Genomic DNA, 22,187 nt, shown 5'->3' on the forward strand with positions numbered 1-22,187 from the left:
CTAACCTAATGCTGCTACATCAGCCACAAGCTGAGCGTATCAGTGGCTGAAGGGATGGCCAGCAGGGGTCAAGGGAGGTGAAGAAGAAGGCACATTTCTCCCCACAGGAGCCCTTAAATGTTCAATGTTTTTCCTATCTTTTCTGGCAAAGTGCAAGGTGTCTGACAGAGTGACAGGCCCCTCCTGCTTTCATTGGGAGATGGTGGTGCTAATAGTTTGAAGGTAACAGAATGGGCCTCCTCAGAGAGACGGTGGTTGGCAACAGCAGACAAGAAGCGTTGTAATTAAAAGTGTGATAGATGGGACACGAAGTGATAACAAGCCAAGTGCATCAGGTTGTAATATGTTCTCACAGCAGTCACAATTAACACACTCAATTAGTTCAAAGAGAGACGAGTGGAGGAGAGGTGGGAAGGAGTCTTGAACACACGAGAAGAAGTAAATGATACTTTCAAACTGTGAATTAAAATAAACATGGGTTTAAGAAGCGAATGAACCACAAAAACAGTTGACTCAAGAGTAATGAAGTGCTTCCTCGGCCATTCTGAAGCTCTTAAGCATAACACTTTACCTTGGCAAAAGCCTGCTGAAATTCTGCCGCATCTCAATACCAGAAAGCTCATGGGGAGTTTGGTGTGGTGCAGCGGGGGACTGCTGCATTCATCAAATCACAAAATGAACCGGGCTCTGGGAAGGGTGAGTAGAAATAGCCCGTCTTATGATGGATCTAAGGGAAATAAATACTACCTGGCCTCAGGATGTTGGAAGGGGCATAGAAATAATCAGCTGGGATATAATAGAAATACCTTGGATATCAGCGCACAGATGATTAGGTTTCTCTAGCTTCTCTGGTCTGACCGACAGAGGCTCCAGCCCTCCACAAACAGACTTATGAGTCGGTAGCCCAACTCTCCTCTTCATGACTCAGATATGCCAGTTTATTTTCTCTGGCCCATTTGTCAAGTGAGATCTTCATTCCACCGCAAGATGCTCACATAAGAGGCATTATGGTTCAATTACATCTCAAAGCCATTTTGGAGACAAGTGCGCTCTTTTTCCATTGCACAGTGCGGTGAAGCCAGTGAGGCCAGATACATTATATATTGCCTTAAAACCACACCAGATTTTTCTGGCAGCACAGCACAGACAAAAGCCCGTTTCAGTCAGTCAAAACCTCATCGTGTTTACGGCCTTGGCTTCCTCATGCTCATCGGCATGAGTTTCACCTCTCAGATTGTCTCCTTGTTATATGTCACAGAGGCAAGCGAGCACAACTCTGCAACAACAGCTCGGAGCGGACAAATGGGCTACACCTACAACTGACCTAATATATTTGCATTATAGTCTAAAAAGTCTTCCCAATCTATGACGATCATTAATCCACCCAACTCATCTACCAGCTAAGAGGCCAGTTGGAGAGGGAGATTGAGTTTCTGCGGGTGGCCAGGCCCATTTCTCAGTAAGGCAGGCGGCAGGGTGGACCTCTCTGTGCACTGCAAACCTTTTCCAGCCGGGAGCACATTTTTCCCCCCCAAGCCTCGCGCCTGTTCAGTGACTCCCAGAGGAATGAAGGGATCATGTGGCCACTAACAAGAGAAGCCCCCAAAAACTCTTCTACCTCCCTCGTCTCCTTTTTGCTGCCAACCTCAATCCCTCCACAACTTGTCTGGATCTAAATCATGTGTCTTGGACGCAATCTGTTTGCTTTACCTAGTGAGGACTGAGACAGGAATTGAAGACAGAAGCTTAAGTTTTATCCCACTAAATATGTATTATTTTTAATGTGAGCATAGTTGTTAGTTATTAAAGGCTCATCTACTTATGCAAATTAAGTATAGCTATCAAGACGGTCTTCTGCTCATAGCATTAAACTCTACACAATACCACTGGGATAACTGTGGTGGACCCGGAGACCGTAAAATGTTACCAACATTTCCTCAGCTCAGTATTTTTAGAAAACTGTTACATGACTTAACCAGCACAAAAGTGTGTGATCAAAGAGAGAAAACAAAGGAAGCACAATGTCTGTTGTTCATATCATATAGGCCTGACTACCTCTTCATACAATGTCGGCACCCTCACAATAAAGATCACTTTCATTCCAACTCCACTTTAGACCACAGAGACAGGAGGCAGAAAATAGCCTCTTTTTTGTGCAAGTTATTCATGACCAAATAATGAGTTATTCTTTGAATGCAAATAGGAAATAACAGCCTTGTTTATAATTGTATATTATGTAATTTATGCATAAATGAGCATCTAACAAAGGACATTTGCTTACGTAAATAGTGTAGTGAATCAATGGGCATACACTGAGCCTACGTAAGACACCTTATTACTGAGTTCAAAAGAATCTCCATGAAAAATGCACCTGCTATCTCTTTAGCTGAGAAATAATCATATGAGAGCTAAACTCTTCACCTCTGGAGCGGTTTCACTTATATGTGAATGCACCAGCAGGACGGAGAAAAAAAGCCACATCCAATGACTACAGGATCCCACATAAAAAAGGCAATCTAGAACTGAAGATTGAATGGCTTTTGGACGCAGAGCCTAAGTAGTGGTCACATGCATGCAGGAGATGAGACTGGATATTAGAAAGGAGATTGAAAACCAAGGACATGTCCTCAGGATTTTCCCTTTACATCAAGCCAATGAATTTGAGATGAAGCTTTGAGCAAAATGGACCTACATGAGCAAAATAAAACCTTTTTTACAAACCTATAATAGCCTGAAGGGAGAGGATATGAAGATTGGAAAATCATTCCCATCATATAATGTATATGCTGAATATATAAATCACACAGGAGCAAAGCTTTATGTCAAAATGACACTTTGTGCAGCTTAAAGTATCAGAGAAAGGTGAAGGACATTCAACAAGTAAACAGTAAACATATTTCACTATAAGTCAAGTCTTAACTCTAGATCTTTGTTAAACCTGTTGATCCATTATCTCTACCTTCCAATATGTTTCCAATGCTGCCTCCTGTACCTAATCCTACCACAAGAAGGAAAGACAAAAAAGAAGCGACCAATTAATAATATTGACATAGATTCTACGCTGGTGGGTGAATGTGTGGACAAACTAGAGCATAGTTTGGATATTGAAACACTGAAGAGAAAAACAGCACTTTAAAATATGAGGAGTATCAAGATTTCCATTTGTGACAGCATGTGAAAAGAAAACCTAAGTCTGGTGGGAGTTTGGAGAAAGTGATCGAAGGTCTGCCAACTACATGTCATCACCCGGCTTCAATATCTGAAAGAAGCACAGTGGTATTTTTAGACTGCCCACAGAGACACAGGGGTAGCCCGCTCACTGTTTCCGGCAAGCTCTTTTGTCTAATGTTTCTTCCCATGGGCATGCTAGCAGGTCATTAATGGCATACCTCCACTGCACTTATGCCTAATATAGAAAAACTGCTCTCTCTCTCTTGCCAACAGTAAATTTTCAATTTGTTTTGTTAATAAAATGCTGTACGACTAAGCAAGTAATGCATTAACAACCTATTTTAAGGGTATTTAATGATTACTTCACAATATAACTCTTTCTACTCTCCAATCTTTTCATGGCATGAAATAATTATCCTACCAGAGCCTTTAGGGTGCTGTGATTAATGTATTTCACACATCAGAAAAGCAGAAAATCGAGAGGCTCATTTGAATATATCAATTATTAATGCAGAAGGTGATGGAGATGAAATGCACACAAATAAGAGACAAATCTGACAAAACAGAGGGGGAAATTACGGTTTAGGAGGTTTGTTACAAATGGCTTTAAAAGCGAGGGGACTGGTAGCCACAGGCAATAAATGCCAGACAAGATAAAATCTAATCACACATTTACATTTTAAGACAAGCTCAGTCAAGGAGCGAATTTTTAAAAAGCACCTGGGTCCTGTTCAACATGGAGAAAAATGTCCACATTGGTTTTGGCTTATATTCAGAACTCTCTGTTTCTGTATCTTCCAGCTAAAATGTAATTAATACCTCCAGTGTCAAAGTATCACCAGATGTTTTGATATTTTAGCTTTAACAAGAGGGCAGTACAGTAAATGAAACAGGAGGAGGGCTAGTGAGGACATGCAGAGAAATCTGTCGTGGCTTAGCTCATTGTAGCCAACACATCCCCACTGAGGCTGCTGTAAAATCCCTATTTTCGAGAATGAATGGCTGCTTTCTACCATTTAAAATATGTGATTAGTGAGCCTATAATAAAAGCTCTTAATAACAGAAAACAGCCTCAGAGCATTGAAGGGCATGTTTTTAAAGCAAAATATATTTTTTTAGTTTGACAGTTCATTATGATTTAGACAGAAGAAAGTGTGCTGATATGAAAATCTATTATTTATGGTCTTTTATTCTTCTTTGTAAACATATAATTTCTGGTACATTTAAGCACACAGTGTGTACACTAATGTCCCTGGCTGCAGACATGTGATGCATCCCTCCATCATTGTAACTGATGAGAGGCAAGAGAGCAAAGATGGATGAGATACTGGTGATGGACAACAATAATTAAAGTCAGGGACCAAAATAATTAGGGGTGCATCTGGGCTGAATCTATTCTTTACTCCTAAAGAATTATTCTACCTTTCAGTATACTTACACCAGTCGTCAGTCTGTCTCACTGCAATATACTAAGTGAAGTGTTTTTTCCTTCTACGTGCTTACTCTATTTTTTTTGTTTCTGCCTCTCCCATGAAAATGTTTCCTGTACAGCTATATGATGTTGATGCAAAGTGGGTCGAAAAACATTTGGCCTTTGATTCTCAGTTGCTGGCATCAAAAACTTGAGTCCATTAAGCCATTAAACCATTAAGTCAATATTTTGGATGGCTCAATTTTCTTCCTTAAATTTAATTGCAGCAGATCTGGAAAGAAAAACCTTGTTGTAATGTCACATTTCAACCTCTCTACTGGATAAAGAAAAATGCACACATTGAAAATTAATGGATGGACATGGTCCATTGGCTTAAGTGTTTTAAAGTGACTGTTTACAATATGTCATATCATATTCATTTAGAAAATGTGACCTTTCTTACAAAAAACCTTAATTACTTTACAAAATGCACAAAATAAGTGATATCACTAGAAAACAAGTGGGATGCCCAGGTCCTTCTAGCATTATCTAAGTAGGTGAAATGGCTCTTTCCCTCAGGGAAGCTATTCGTATTACTCCAGTGCCACAACCTTACACACTCACTCCATTTCATGGCACAGTAGACAAGCAAACACTGGGACACTGAGTCTGTAGCAGGGAAGGCTCATCCAGCAGTGCACTGCAGTGTGTTTTAGCTCAGTGAATACCCGTGCCTGCTGCCTAGCATCCCTGATCAGCCCCTTGTGTTGTCAGGGAGGGGCACAGTATAGGGCATGACCTGAATGCTGATCACCAAACCTAACCATCCAGCCAGTGAACTAACCAACCAGTGAGCCACACTTCTATCCAGCCCACCAGGCTGGCAGAGCAGGAATCCTGGCAGCCAAGCATTGCATTCTATGGTGCAATGTTGCCAGGGGCACATATGAATCCTGCTCAATCCTCTCATGTCCAACAGAGGCCTTGGGGCCAATATCCTGTTTTATAAAGCTGTCTGGAAGCCACCTAAATACTGTTGTATTTTTTAACAACATCAGGTTCAACAAATGGAAACATCGTATTTCTTTAAAGGAATAAATACTAATCTAATTTCACTTAAGTATTGCTGAGCATGTTGTTGCTGCTCTTCAGTATTAAAGCAATAAAGCATGAGGCAAAATCACCCTTGATCAATGTACAAAGCTGGAACATTCTAAAGAAATCACTTAAATGTCAAAGTCACATTTTCAGGCCAACTTTAAAATTGTGTGATGTTTATAGTCGTTTCCAGGTGTGAGAGCCAATTACAGGAGCGGACTGTGCAGAGCAGGGTGATATACACTCTGATTATTGTATGCAATAAATATGTCAGCATGTGCAGGGCTGTGGCAAGACAGAAAAGAGCTGCTGGGTCATGGCTTGAGGCCTCTCTCTCACACACACATCCCTCTCTTTCTCAGCCACTAACTCTTCTTTTTTCCTCTGTCTAAACAGAAAGTGTTGCTTTGTATTTGCCACCACCTCTATCTGACTCTCTCATTGGGAAAAGTGTAGCCGGCAGTCAGAGGTAAGAGCTTTCCGTGGCTGGGACTCAGATGGTTTCCATAAGAGTTACTTTACTCCTTGAGGGTGAAATTTAAATGGAACCCCTGTGCTTCCGCTTACTGACGCACAAGCACCTGTCTGTTCAAAAAAAAGAAGAGAAAAAAGAGAGAAATTAGGCTAAGACTCTATAGGCACAATGACGCTTTGAGCTTAAAATGCTCCGATTCATATTCACCATCTTAATTTATTGCCAAAAAAAAAAGGTTGGGACTAACACAAATTCAGGGACTCACTAAAGGTGTTAGGATCCCTGAAAGTTATGTCTGCACCAAGGCAATTCATCAAGCTGTTATTGGATGACATACCCAGTCAGGACCAAAGTGATGGGCCATATAACCTGGGCACTGACAGACAAACAGAGTGACACTGCCATCCCTAGAGCCATGCTGCTGGTGTAGCCATAAAACAGTCAAAAAAAGGATTTCCAAAAGCGAAAAGAACAAGCCGACAAATCACCGTCAATAATGTGTGATAAAAATGCATTCATGCCACTAAATTAAGACCTGCTAACCTGATTTCTAGAATTATAATCTTTAGAAGGCTATGTTATTATCTTGTAACATTATCTTTCAAATAAACCTTTCTATTCAGTTTATGCTGGAAGTCTATACATTGTTGAATTTCTTATAATTGTTACATAATAATAACTAAATTGAAAAATTCAATTTATCAGTGTCTTCTTTGGCATTCTAAACAATATAACACTTAAGTGGAAAATTTAACCAAACAGGTTTTATTAAATAAACGTCACAGCCTAACAAGAACAAGCTCTTTGTTCTCAAACGAGTTCTACCTCCATGTTTCCCCTCAGCCTGACCCATGTCTAATGCTGCGGTAGTCACCCAGGCTGTGTATGGAGGGGGCCACTCCACAGCACTCCTCTTCACAACAGGAGGCCTTTTGTCACGCTTTGACCTCTTTGGCCATGAGGTAATAAATTTGTTTGATTTGTTCCTCCTTTCGTTTTTAGAGTGCTTCTCTTTCACATGGAGAGGGAGAACAGTGCAGGGGAGGCTATTCTTCTGGGGCTGTGAGCAAGACCCATCCAACCAGGCCCATCACCGCTGTGGCCATTTAAGCATACTGGTTTGAGCTCAGAAGACGCTGACCCATGGTGGGGTTCAGGAGGAGACCAGCACCAGATGGAGGGGACCAGCAGAGTAGAATGGAAAAATTCTGTGCAAGCCAGAGCTCAGACGTCTATAAAGAGAATCTACAAATAAATGAATGGATCGCCTGTCCAGTGTTTTGCCATACTAATTCCCAAACCTTTTTACATGGAGGGGCTTTACGAGACACAGCAGCCCTGAAGGATGAGCCTGAATCATGGCACATCACCGTAGAGGCCTCTGTTCACTGATGTTTATTGCATGTGGGCTTAAGTGCAGGAAGAGCCTTTGAGAATGCCAGTGGAGCAGAAAGGAGAAGACATCTTTAGTGCTCCAACCATCTTATATCTTCAGCATTTGAAACAGCTGCTTCTTGTCCCAGTTCTTCTTGTGACTCCTGGGTTTAAAGATGAAGAAGTCGCCTCAGTACGAGAAGACTCAGAGAGCTCATCGTCCCGCAGGCTTTGTGATAGTGGCTATTTTCTAGAAGCCCTGTGCAATCAATTAAAGACAAACAAATATGAGAGAGAGCAAATCAGCTCTAACAACGCAAGAGAAAGCAGGCGGACGGCACCGGGAGAAAGAGAGCAACTGATTACTTTGCTCTTCGCTGAGATCATACTGTCATTAGCTGTATAGAAAGCCTTAAACGCTGACTATTTAGCTCCCCCCCTGTTCACCACAAGGCAGCAACCAGAACACAGCATGAAAGCTTATTTAGTGAATTGGGACCCACACACACATATACAAAGGATCATTACATTAATGAATGGCAGCATTCAAGGATGCAGCTCAGAGTGATCTCATTAGATACTATCACAACAGGCCAGTGTTCTCACACTGCTTCTCAACCCAGCCTTACTCTTTTAACTTTCCCATTTGGGCTCCAGTTCCAGGCCTTAATTGAAGGCACATGTAGCCTACTCACAGAGATCGAGAGCCCCCATCGTCAGCCACGTGAGTGTGCGGAGGCTGTCAGTGTTAACGTGGAGTTCCTTTAGGGCTCAGCGAAGGCTCAGCGAAGGCCTTTCTGTGACGGACTGGACTAATGTGCCTCTGATAGCTGATATTGCCGCCTCATTAACTTTTGCTCGCTCTAAGATACTCTGGGCCAATTTAAACCAGTACACAAGGAGGAAATCAGATTAAGGTGCAATGGTAATCTGGTATTTATTCTAACTTAAATTGGAAAAGGAAAACTAAGCTTAGTGGGCTGACACAAAAATGAGATGAAAGATCAGCTTAACTTTAGGCTAACACTCAGTAAACAATGTCTCAGTGTGGAAACAAAAGAAACTCTGAACAGAGAAAAACAGATGAACATAAAACCCACTGAAAGGAAAGAAATAATGAGGAAACCTAAACTTCATTTCAGGCCTATCTCCATGGCCTGAAGCCTCCTATTAATGCAGAGGAACCTAAATATCAGCAGCGTCGTCTGCCTTTGCGTGAGACTGCTCTGCCTTGTAAACCCATAAACATGTCCAAGAGGAACCCAAATAGCCTCTTACGTGTTTTTTAAATGCTTTGTCTTCCACATGGTGCCATTTTGCATTTTTGCGAAGGAGCTCATTTACGCATTTGATATTTTACAGCCACCAAATCACACAAACCGCACCGCCTCTGTAACTAGTGCCTGTGCTTTTTACAGACTTTGGATTTCCTCATTTAGTTTTCCATTTAAAAAAGAGTAGAATCTCTCAAATACAAAAACAACAGCACAAGTAAACACACTGGTCATACACAAGTTGCTCACTGCTGATGTGCTCACCATTGTCACACATAGCTAATCTTTTATGGGATGTACACTATGCACCCTGCACAAGTGCATGAGTGCAAAACTGTACAACTTAACACATTATCCCTTCTTGATTTTCCTTAAAATTAAGTTAAACCTGTGCTACTCACAATGTAAACTAGATATTTCTGGACCAATCTGAGAAATATTTCTAAGATGTGTGAAAATAATATCAGGTATTTTTACTATTACACATTCAGGTTTACAAGCATTTCATTGTGGCTAATTGTGCTCTGAAATGACAAAGAATGGAAAACCTCCATTAACAGTAATGTTTCCTCCTGTGTCTTTGTCGCTCTGTATTGTATTGTCACTTGTGTCACTGCACCACAAAAGGCTTTCCCCAAGCTAATCTCTTTCTCTGAGTCAATAACATTCAGAGGCAATTTTCCTCAGTTTCCATTGTCGGGCCAAATTGAATTCCAAACTAAGATGCAGCATTATACTGCAGCAGTCAGCACTATTGGATTTTTTCAAACCATTTGTTCAACACAGTCAATGGTGGGCTTAGAAAATGTCACATTCTACAACATTTACAATAAAATAAATAAGATAATGATAAAACAACAAAAGTGTGACATACAGTACATGTTGATGAGGCTGTATAATTAGCTCTGAATTACTTTGGAACAAACTGAACATAATCAGTTGGATAAAGTGAGCAGTAATCGATGTGTTGGCTCAGTCTCCCCTTCTGAGAGCAGGTATCACACAACAACAATCTATAATGTCTCTATCCTGAGGGCAGGCATGATTGTTAAACAGACAGCCGCTTGTTTTCTTGTTCCTAACTGGCTGGCGTAATTGATCAGAGTCATGTGACTCCCCAAGGAGCGTTGCTCGATTTCAATATTTCCCTGAGAGCCTATAGGGTTAGTGTTGAAATTGAGAAACAGTCCCAGGAGCTGGAGGAGATCAAATACTAATCATGCAACTACTGTTTTTTCTGTTTTTTGGCTCAAATGAGGTCTGTAATGTAAGACCCAGGAAATATTATAAAAATCCAACTACAAATGTGGAAGTAAGGATAGCACACTGCTCTCAGAGGTTTTCGTAGCTCATATTTTTTTGATGAGGGGTTACTAAAGTTGTGTATGACTGAGCTCTGATGTTACTGAGTCAGTGACAATAAAATGACACTAAGCAAAGTAGGTTGGAAATTTGACAAAGATCAGACAGATATTATAAAGAATCTAACTCAAATGCAAATTAAAGTTTTTTAACTTACCATTACATTCACTTGGACTTTATTTAAACTTTAACATATATACTACAGGCAGCACTGTGACCTGAATGAGTGAAACAGGAAAAAAAAAAACAGATTTCTTTCAAGCCTTGTGGAGGTAGCTGTTTCTCTTTGATGTTTCCCCATACTGTATTTCTGGTTAGCGGCAGAACAACAAAGGACCATGTGTTGCAGAAGACTTTTCTTCAGTGGACCGGCATTAAAAATTGCATGTTACGCTTCATTCTTACAGGTCTGTGCAGGCAGCGGGGCAGCACCAACAAATCAGTGCCATTCGTATGGTAAACCAGAGCAAACTAGTGAATGATTTCATGAGGGACATAAAATGACATCCTCTTCACAATTTAAAACGGTGGCAATGAAATTCGAGGAAAGAAGGATGGGGATTTCATTAAATTTACATCATTACCATCCTATATTCCTTAAGGTAATAAAGTGTCAGGGTGGTACCATCGTTAGGCTTTGACAGAAGTTTTCTAAATTAGCGAGGCCTCCAGTATAATGAAAGAAAGAAAGAACTAAACCTCCCTGACATGTGTGTCAAACATCAAAAACCTTCACTCCGTAGATAAAAAGAAAAAACAGAAACTTAATAAGCCTTAGATATAAAGATTTATGGTTGCAAAGTCAGACATGTTAGTGGACGTGGAGACAGAGGGACATAGTTTTCATAAAAAGTCCAGACTTCTGACGCCTGTTTTTTGGCTCTTTAATTTAGTCAAGTATGATAAATATGTCTACAGGTTTGATCAAAAAAGCCCTTTCTGGGATTCATGTGGTCTGTGATGGAGGTTACTCAACCGCTGGGGACTGCTGACTGAGGTCAGCTCTGTATTGTTGAGTTTTTGGTAAAGCAAGTGTGCATGAGGTTTTAATTCACTAGTAATACTTGCAGTTAATTTAAACCAAATGCAATGCGTAAAAAAGCAATCCTTCACTAATGAAAAGTGATAATGAAATGTTAATTAACCTCCTCAGAGCAAGAGTCTCATGTCATGTTCTCTATAAGTAAGGAAAAGGAGGCAGGAATTTCTTTTACCTCTTGTATCGTAATGAATTTATCTACATCATCAGCTCAGCTCAATAAACTGCCCAAATCATCAGCAAAACCTTCTGAGCAACATGAAATCAAAAACCCCTTTTCTCTGTCTTTACTGAGGCACATTCACAGTGACAGAAAGACTTGCATTCATTGCATTTCTGAAATACTTGTTGGTGGCATATTGTAGGTGAAGTGAACAAAGCTGAGGGAGTGGACACGGAGGCACTGGGCCCCTAGATAGGAGGACAAAGGCCCCAGCGGAGCTCAGGCTAAGTGAAAGGGCCCAGACAAAAGCCTGAGAAGAAGAGCGCTTTGTGGGCCGGCTGGAGGGGAGGAGATAGGACCGGAGCCTGTGCCCACGCACCGAGGCCCGAGTCTTGGTGAGCCGCTGGAGCACAACCATGTGTGGTCCATTATCACACCCAGCAAGCACCGAGCACCACGCCTCCTTCAATGGGAAGACGGATGCCCCCTTGCTGACTGCCCCAAAACCTGGTAAGAAAGGCTCAAGGAACAAAGGCACCCGCCCTGTTGGGAGAGGGCCATTGATAAGGTCGTAGGAGCATGCCTGCATGGGTTGGCTCTTCTTCGGGGAAGACAATGGAACTGACAGGTGCTGAAGGAAGACAGACAAGAGGACAGAATGAGAGAAAGGAGACAGATGAGTTTGAGCGTGGAGGTGGATGATGGAGTGAAAGAACCGGCCAAGACTACCGAGAAGTAAATGGCTTCCTGAGGGGAAGACAACAAGTATTTATGTTCTCCATTTTGAGTTGGCTTGTTTATTGAAGGGGCACACAATGGAACCCTACCAAGTAAACACAGACATGTTGAATTGGTAAACAGTTATAGAGAGAAATGTTGACAACGGAACTGTCTATTGTGTGTGTTTATCTATTCAAAATGATGCCTGACACACAACCACCCTCAAAGTCATTTAACAAACATGTCAATATTTCCAGCCCCACGCACCCAAGCAGAAGAAGTTGTCATAACATGGGAATAAAGCCGTGACTCATCCTTCCGTTTATTCATTTGTCTTCATCCGATCTGACTGCGAATGCTACAACCCTCTGGAGCAGGAAACAGATGGAGCCATGTCCTTCATCAGATCAAAAACCATGAGGCAGTTCAGGCCCTCCAGCGTCTCCTACGCAGCCTGTGTCTCTGCGTCAGCTGCTCTCTGCGCTGTTTCCAGGTCAGCTGCAGAAAGGGGGCAGGGAGTGGGCACTGTCTTCTCAGGAAACCTTTCCTTAAGGAATTAGGGTCAGCGGAGCAGACCTGCTAACCTCCTGCTCAGGATCAGAGATCAGGGGAGAATGGAAGGAAGAAGAGGATAACATTTACGTCATTCCCTTTCCCCTCCCGTCCTGTCTTCGGTGACCATGGCTCTTACACAAGAGGCTTTAGAGCTGTATTATCCGCTGCTAACAGCAGATGAGAAAGGGCTGCTGATGCCTCTCATCAGACACTACAATCCCTGTCCTGGCTGTCTAGCAGGCTATACCTCACAACTGTCACTACATATCTGTCAGCACTGAGCAGGTATAGCACACAGACATGCACGCTTCAAACAGCACTCAACAGCTTGTTACACTCTGGGATAGATGCCTGGGAGTGGTCTGGATGTGCTCGAGAAGCTTTACAGCACTCCAGTTTTCATGCAACAGCCCATGTTGAAAATCAGCAAAGATAAGGTTAAATATCCAAGAACACAAAATGCTCTCTGCTCTTGGACAGGGTGTGTCTTGATATTGTAAAATATGATAGTTTATGTTCCGCAGCTGTAAAAGCTTTTTTTTTTTTTTTTGAATCCAGGCTAATCTCTTGGTAGCATTTAAGTGATAAAATGAACAAGTCAGTTGAAGTGTGTTTACTTTGTGAGTAACAAGATCAACAAGTCACCAGAGGGCCACTCTTGTAGCACTGAGAGAGCAGAGAAACTCAGACTTCTATAAGAAGCCTGCAGGCTGAGAAAAGAAACCATGTCTGAACTTTTCATGGACATCAGCCATTACCAAGTGGAACGTACATCCACAAAACTCTTGCTGCACAAAACAGGTGCCGGACTTAACAGGAGACATCATTTAATTTGCTGTCACATGGGACACAAAGTGGCAAATCCTCGTGATTAGGAACCAGGTCAAGGCGAAATAATAACTTCTACTACTAATTCTATTACTGCAAATTGTTTCATCTCTAAAATAATATAAAAATAATACGGCATGTCTCCAAATTCTCCAAAGTGTCTTGCTCCACCCTCAATTTGCCAGGTTAGAAAAAGTCATCTGGCTCACATTGTGGACATCCTATAAAAACAGAGGTGGTGGGAGCTGGTGAGACCATCATTAGAACATCTGGAGAGGAAATATCACTATGATAGTTTAGCGGCTTTGTCTGTTAAATTCTGTGGTCAACTAGTTAAACTCTCCAGCTGTGTGTAAGGTTGATTTTTGCTCAAACCAGAAACAATATTTGGTCGACAAATGAGAAGACAGTAAACATGGATTGTGCAACATCTCTATGGATATGACCACCCAGGTCCAGCATCTGGGTCTGGAAATGACTCAAACACTATACAGCACTGAAACTACCCACATGTTCTTCCTGTGGTGCAAAATCAAAGCTCTTCCCTCTAAGATAAATATCACCCAACGTGAATATCACAGAATCTTTCATCGGCAGGCCAAATGGTACAAAGTGGAGGGAAACAATCAGTTTAACAGTACGCGCAAACAACGTGTAGTCTAATTTCTAAATGTCTGGGGATATCTGAGGAAGAACAATAAAGTTATCCCAGCCAAGAAGGTTTTACTGTATCTGTTTCCAACTGCTCACGCTTGGCTAGCCTGTATTACAGAAGAAATCCTTCAGCTTATTTCTCTCTGGACTTTTTGAATTAGCCTGGGATACACCGTATCACACCATCAAGACAGGAACATTTAAACAAATGAAGCAGAGCCAGCTATGGCGAAAATCTCTACCCAATCATTCTAGCCAAAGACAAGGTGATAAGTTCAGCCTTATTCAGTCTCCTGCGCTCCCCATCACTTCACTCCCACCTCACCGGCAGATAAAGACATGACATCAAACTATAAACTAAAAAAAAAAGAGATCAAAGATGTTTGAGATGAGCTGGCCAGAAATACCATTTTGAGGGGAAAGTTGGTCTCTGAGTATTTGTCCAAGTAACAAACTGTCATTCCTGGTATGTGCTACTGAATATAATTGGCTGGAAAGAAGCCCTTCACAAAAGGTATATTTTTCATCTTGCAGCACCTCCAGCTATATTTCATGCACAGCCCTCAGGCATACGCAGAATATTAACAAATCAAGACAAACATCACCCTGAGTGCTGCTTTTAGATGTTTTCTACACACTGGGGAGTAATTTGTTATTGCAGGTGGCCCCTTACAAGCCCAGTGTTCCTTCTCAAGTATCCCAAATAAAGAAAACAAAGGCTTCTAAGACTGGAACATGCAGCTTTTTCTTTTCTTTGCTATAATATACAGAAATTGCAGCTTTAGATTATAAAATAAATGAAATAAAAACAATATTTAAAAGACTGAGTTGATGGCAAGGCTTGTGTGACAAACACTTTGCATAAGTAAATACACAGAAGTAGATTAGTCTATTTTGTCCATAATCCCTTTGTTTCCTAGCAGGGATTTGTGGGTCAACCCTGAGGGGGTGGGTGGGTTCATTCTGTGTCCACCTACAGCAGTATGTCGAGAAAAGCTACGATGCTTCAACCAGACAAATCAACAAGGCCTTCCTCATGCTTCTTCTCCCCCTCCCCAACCAACACACACACACACACACACACACACACACACACACATATGCATATATCCTCCCTCAGACAGACCAGGAACGCACCATAATGGCACAATGACCTACAAACCACAACCTCACAGGAATTATTCACAAGCTTTTAAATCAGATGCCATTCGAAGTCGCTTGCAGCAATGCATGTATGAGATGGGGGGAGGGGGTGAAGGGGTTGAGGGGAAGTGGCGGGAGGTACGAACCCCCACCCCCACCCCACCACACCCCACCCAGAGCTCCTGCATTCTAGCACAACATAATTTAATAAGCTCACTCCAAAACAAACAAAAGACAGTCATCCTTTGTTTCTGATGTACTATGTAGTCAACTAGCAGATGGATTAAAATGCAGCTATGAAAAGAAAAGAAGCAGAGGACTATGTGAAGCAGTAGATCAGATAAAAATAAATAACTGTAGAAGAAAGAAAAATAAGTTTTATTTTCTAATGCAAGTGATAACATTTAAAATCCTTTACATACAATTTAAGTGAAACACTTCTCTGTTAACCAGCCAAGTAAACAGACACACCAGCTGTCAGCTGTCTGAAAGAATTATCAAACTGTAATCTCCGTTTGTTTTTTTAATTCGCATCGACAGAGATATTATCGTGATTAGATATAAGTATGATTTAAGTAATTAACCTCACTAAACCCAATTAATACTTAGTGTAATGAGGTGTAATTTGAGATAAGGAATGCTGGGGGAAAAAAGGCAGTTCCACATAACGCAGATAAAACAGCAGACTGGAGACTCATGAAGATGAGAGTTTCTTCATACTCACATGTGTACCAAGGAAGCAGCTACAATTGGGTAGTGAAGCCAAACCTCTTTGTTGTTTCTCACTGTTGACATTGGCATGTTTTTTTATTTTTAATGTTTGGATGGCTTTTCTTCAATGTCTTTTCTGTCTGTGAAAGTCTTGGTTCTGTAAGAGATCAGTGTTGAGATCAAAAAGAGATTATGATCTCAACACACCTTCTTGGATAAATGAAGTTCAGAGAAGTAAGAGAGAATTTTACAAATAACTTTATAATTATCATTAACAGCAAGAAGCAACAAAGGGAGAATTATTTATGTATTTAACCTTCATTCAAAATTCGAGGAAAGGGAGAATAAATGCAGCTTTTCCTATTTTTGTTAACCATTGAACTATATTGGATGGCTGCCAACACAATGTTAAGCTTTTAGACTACTAGATGTGTTAAAACAATTGTTTCTTAATATTATACAACTGCAATTTTTTGCAAAAAATATGTAATAAATCCATCTTGTGTACAATCATATAAACTGGAAGTGCAACTGGAAACAATTAACGCTTTTACAGCTTTTTTTATTCCAGCTGTGTAAATTGTGCCTCCGTTTTATAAGCTCTTCATAGTGGGATCATGGAACAAAGCGGCTTGTTCACAGTAGAAGTCAGACACTGTATGAAACAGCAACAACCTTAGATCAGTCAATTAACCATACTACCAACCAATACTACCTTTCCTTTCACGCTTTTTATGAATCTGTTTCAACATTCACAGTACATCTTAGACTGCCAATCTCATATTCAAGAAATATTGTTTTTATGATTCAATTTCCTCACTGGATGGAGAAAAAAAGTACTAATTTTGGTCTAAATAAAGCTTCTTCACAAAGAAAACAAGAAATGTACATACAAACAGCCTAATTCCTATTGTTCTCAGTGCTCTGATGGACCACCTGTTAGACACAATGCTCATTAGACTGGAGACTGGAGGCCACCATGGGGCTGTTCTATCAAACAGTCAGACTCATCCTGGAGGAATCCGGCTGTAAAACGCACTCTCACTGGGAAATCACTCAGACGAGCTCATAAAAAGGCACACACAAGAGTTTACTCACACGAGCGTGCACGTACACACACAGCCTCAATATGCGCAAACAAATACACACATTGTTGAATTTGAACGGCTTTCCAATGAACGCAAAGGCAATCCCTATCAGCAGTCCTGAAGGATTCAAAGGCCCATCATCCAGCGGGTTGGGATTAGATTTTCTGTTCGGGTGGCTCCAGCGTGACAAGTTGCTGGTGAAAATAGATTATCTCACCAGGGAGTAAGAAATAACGTCCTTCAGCGCACAATAGATGATGTCTTGTAAACATTTTCCAACCTCATTCTTGTGATGGAGTATATGTCGTCAGAATATACTGGTTGCCTTCACCATAGTAACAGTTTGTCTCTGAGCGTGTATCCAAGAGACAACCCAAGAACTGCTAGTCTGAGATTTTTCATTGCAGACACTTTCATTTCTTTTTTTGCTATTGAACGAAAATCATTCACTAAAAATGCTTAAAGTGTATAAAATACGCAGATTGCCATTTTCCCAGTTATTTTATTAAAACTGAATCATACCCAAAGTGGTGGCAGTAGAATAAACTGAGATAGCATCACTGTCTAAGTCCCTTTAGTTCCTTCAATCACCCATAATTTGCCAACCAGAGCAAAAAGATGATCTCACCTTGGATATTTATAGGTGTTAAACATGCACATGCTGTTCTTAACATTGTCTACTGGGTGGTTTTCTATTTATGTGTCTTCTTGGGAAGCTGCATCGCCTACTATTCGGGGGCTCAGGATCAGGTTACAGTGTTTTACATGAACACTAAGTTTTTTTCAGCAGTCAGCGGGGCCCCAGGGGCAGACAAAACAGCATTAAGTATTAAGGCTGCTTAAATGGAAAGAAATTCACTGTGTCAACCCAATTTCCTCATGAAGGACTGAGGAAACCGTAATCTCAAAAATAACATGTTGACAAGAAGGTGTATGTTCGCTTCGCTGCCAGTGCTGTGGTAATGACTGAAGCGGTGAGGTGCTGAGAAATTACATTGGGCCCGGTTTCTGATCTCCTCTCAGAAGCAGATTAGTTGTGATGATATATTCAAGACTACTGTGGGAATGAACAAACTTCCCTCGCTAGTCACCTGAGGAAGCAGCTTATGATAGTACAGAATAGTGACATAATATAAGGGATAAGCTGTTAAAAAAGAACATCAAAGAAATGGATTTGTAAGGTATTACAGCCACAGAACAATGGTTAATAATAAAATGTTGCTATGAGAATGAAAAAAAGAAGAAAAATAATAGCCCCGCTGGGTAAACTCCCATGCAGTAGCTGTCTTGTTTGATGAATGCGACATGAATTCTTGCAGAACAATTAACACCTGCATATAATGTCTCTAAAGGATATTTGTGGCGCAGTTTCATGACTACCCTCAACTCAGGTGCTCTACAAATCAGGATCAGAAATCTGTGTGGGCGTGTGTCTGTGTTTATATACGTGAGAGTGATACAGAAAAGGAGAAAGAGATCATCTCCGGCATACCGCCAGATCAAATTAGCACCAGTGAACCCTTAATTCACTGATGTACCTAATTAAGAGCAAGCAGCATACCTAATGATGAAAGGACGCACAGCGGCGGGCAGAACGTGTTAAAGTGAAAGAGAGATAAAGAGGGATCTTGTAAGACACAGCTGCATGCAGATGTGAACAAAGCATTGAGGCTTAATGATATGAACTTGCAAGTGTGTCAGATCTCTGATAACAGGGTTCAGAGGAGGTCGGGCCTTCTCAGAGGAAAGATTTACCGGCCTGTATGACCTAGACTAAGTTGGTAAATTAAGAAGGGGAAGAAGGAATTCATTTCAGCCATATATAATTCAGAATTATGGCTAGGTCAAACATTTTTGGCTTTAGCATCCTACATACATCTCCCTCTTATATCTTGACTTACGGCCCAGGTGCAGAGCAACACATTTGTCTTTTTATAATTACAATTTTTCATTGGCCATGGTTTTAGCTACGCTAGCAGTGTGGTTCTACTCCAAACTTTTCTTTCCTCTTCAGTTTTTTGGAGTAAAATATTGTTGCAACTAATGGGCGGATTTCTGTGACATCTACAGATATTCCAAGTTCCTAGAGGATCAATTCCACTAACTCAATGACTTGTAATGTAAATTTGTCCAATTCTTTTGACCTTCCCATGTGTTTAGTGCTAAATAATAACCAGGTGTTAGCATGCAAACAGGCTTACCTATGATGGGGGACAACCTAGTGAATATTACTTCCTAAATGCCAAAATGTTAGTATTTTCATTATATCTTAGCAAACCTTTGTTGATGAATCTCAGTTGGGCTTCACGTTGCTTCTTTTGTTTGACTTATAGTCCATGTTAAAAACAGAAAAAGCAGCAAATAGTCTGATTTGAGAAGCTCGACCTAGTGCAGACTTTGCATTTACATTTGATAAATGATATGGTACTGATACATATACTGAATATTGGTACTGATATTTAATATGAAAATTCCTTTCAGCACCAAATATCAGCAAGTGATTTCACAGTAATAAGATTGCTCCACTGCCACTGAAATTCATAAATCTGAAAAGGACTAATTTCTCCGTTTGGTTCCCCTGAACTCAGATAATCAATATGACTATTGTCTTCTGAAAACCATTTCCTTTTGTGCAATACATGACTGAGTGTTGGTGAACCGCTGCAGAAGGATGAAATCACTTGCGGTAAATGCAATGGAAACCCTTCTCTCTGCTGTGCTTGTTATTTCAAAGCAACAGAGTGCATTCCTGGAACTTAGCAGTTATTAAAAATTCAAATCACGCAAACTGGGTTAAATACTACACAGTGCACACATTTAGGTCAGCTCAGTAGCCAAGGGTTCAGGCCAGACTCTTGCATTTGTGGCTAAGAAATACACGCTTTAGCACTTAGGAGTATGTGACTGGCAGCTGTGGCCATGCAGAGGAGCCAGCAGGAGAAGGCTGTGCACTACTATCAATTACAAAATAAATGAGGAAGGGGAAGAGAGAAAGAGCAAACAGGTATTCATGGAGTCCTGTCATCCTTGTGTTGCACATACTAACCTGTGGTTCATGGTGGAGGACACAGGAGAAGACTAAACACACCTATCAGTGTTGTGAAGGCAAATCGTCAGCAGAGCATCCTCTGGGCTACCCTCCTCACCACTTGCATAATCCTTGGGGACTGTTTGAAGGCTGCATTTGAGAGACCTTCAGTGAGAGGCCTGCAGCAGCACCACTCGAGGTGTGCTCACAGGTTTTTACGAGGTGCAAAGTGAGCTATTACTCCTTCCAATCCTTCAACCCCCTTTCCTGAGGACTAGGAACTCTCTCAAAACCCCAAAGAAAAATACTTGTATATGGATTTTTATGACTTGAAAAGTGTACTCGAAATTGACCTATCCCCTCTTTTAGCTGGAAAAAGCTGAGTAGGAAGGCACTTAATGGTATGATTCTGCACATGCAAACAGATGAAAAGCTTGTTTAAAATTCTCAGCAACAACCCAAAGAGGCTCCTAAAGTATGCAACATCATCCCTGCATTAGTGTCCTTTGCTTGTATTATTCATGTTATACTAACAAATTATTCAGGCCTTGCCCTGAGCAAATGTCAGTATTTGGTAGAACTAATGGACACAAGGCAGCGCCATTTTCTCACATCAGGTATTATACTGGACGCTGCAGTCAGCCTACATCCTGATGTGAGCTCATCTATTTCTAATACAGCAGAATTGTGGTTATTAATCTTTGTGTTGACTTCTAAAGGAAGAATTTGACCCGAATGGAAAATAGCTCAAGTCTGTGATTTCTGTATTCCCTTGCAGTGGGACTCCATGTCATGGTATATTGACAGCCTTTGTTTGAGATTCACATTGCATTTTATGTCTTTGATATCATTTACAATGAGGGGAAGTTTCTCTGCCTGTAGCATGAAAAACCACATGGTCAAACATATGGCCAGTAAAAACAAATGGCCTGTGTCACTGTTTTTTTGTAATAACATCACAAGTGTAGTATAGCTATATGGTTGGTTGATAGCAAAGACCAGAATGAGAACAATGAACTGGAGCACCATTTCCACAGCTTTTTCATGTAGTATTGATCTTCCTGTGGGTCATGGACCTCTTTTTTCCCCTCATCGCTCCCTACGCTCAGCTACGCCTCAGGAATGCACTTGTCATCTCATCCACCAAGCCCGTGCAGGGGCTTTAACAAATCAATTACCAGCTGCCTGCTGGTTAGGTCTATTAGCAGCCTTTGATTGTGGGGCAAGGTGGTGCAGTATGTTTCTATCAGTCAATTTGGCTCTATGATTGGTTCATATAAACCTGTGCTTACTCATGAACTGACTGACCTACACAGAATTATATATAATGACTAATATATTATTATAGTACTGGCACAAAACATTTCTAGCTGCCTGAAAAGTTAACAATCGTCTTGAAAGAGAATGTGAACAACTCTATAGAGAAACATGGATTTGAATCTACTGTCATGGAGGCAAGATCATGTTATGTGAGGATTAAACATATTTATGGCAATGAAGGTTTTAAAAAAAGGACATAAGGAATTACTTCTGAAACAAGTCGATTAACTTATTAGGAAATTGACAGAAATTCATTGGCAACTTTTTTTTTTTTTTTTGGCAACTGCTTTTAAGTAATTTCCAGGCAAACTGTATTTACAACTTTTAAACAAAGATTTAAATATGAGGATTTTAAGCTTTTCTTAATCTAATTTTATAGTGAACTTAATATCTTTGCGTTTTGCAAAAGTGATTTGAAGACCGTGGGCATGAACATTAATTGACAGATTAGTATTTGATGACTACAATCCTTACTTGGAAGTACAGTCCAATTAGGCTAGTTGACTAATTGATTAGTTGATTTTCAGAAAATGAATAAACTATTCAGCAGTCAATGAATCTTTCTAGTTATTTTTTGAGAAAAAACGTCCATAAACTGAATATTTTTGAGACAAGACATTTGATATTTGAGCACCTTGAGCTTTGTGAAACAGTGATTTGGGCTCTATTTCAATCTATTCACTTCTGATGCTGGGTAGAAAATCAACAGGGTAATTACTCTCAAGTAGTCAATATCCGTTATAATCACAGCTCTTCAAAATCAAAAGGCATTC

The 22,187-nt window shown here is 40.7% G+C and overlaps 1 protein-coding gene across 1 annotated transcript in view; it reads right to left on the reverse strand.

The window, feature by feature from the left end:
* The window catches only part of tmtc2b (transmembrane O-mannosyltransferase targeting cadherins 2b), a 91,412-nt gene that overhangs the window by 53,719 nt on the left and 15,506 nt on the right, over nt 1-22,187 (reverse strand). The window lies entirely within an intron of this gene.

Source organism: Scomber scombrus, chromosome 6 (assembly GCF_963691925.1).
Source record: "Scomber scombrus chromosome 6, fScoSco1.1, whole genome shotgun sequence".
Taxonomy (NCBI): domain Eukaryota; kingdom Metazoa; phylum Chordata; class Actinopteri; order Scombriformes; family Scombridae; genus Scomber; species Scomber scombrus.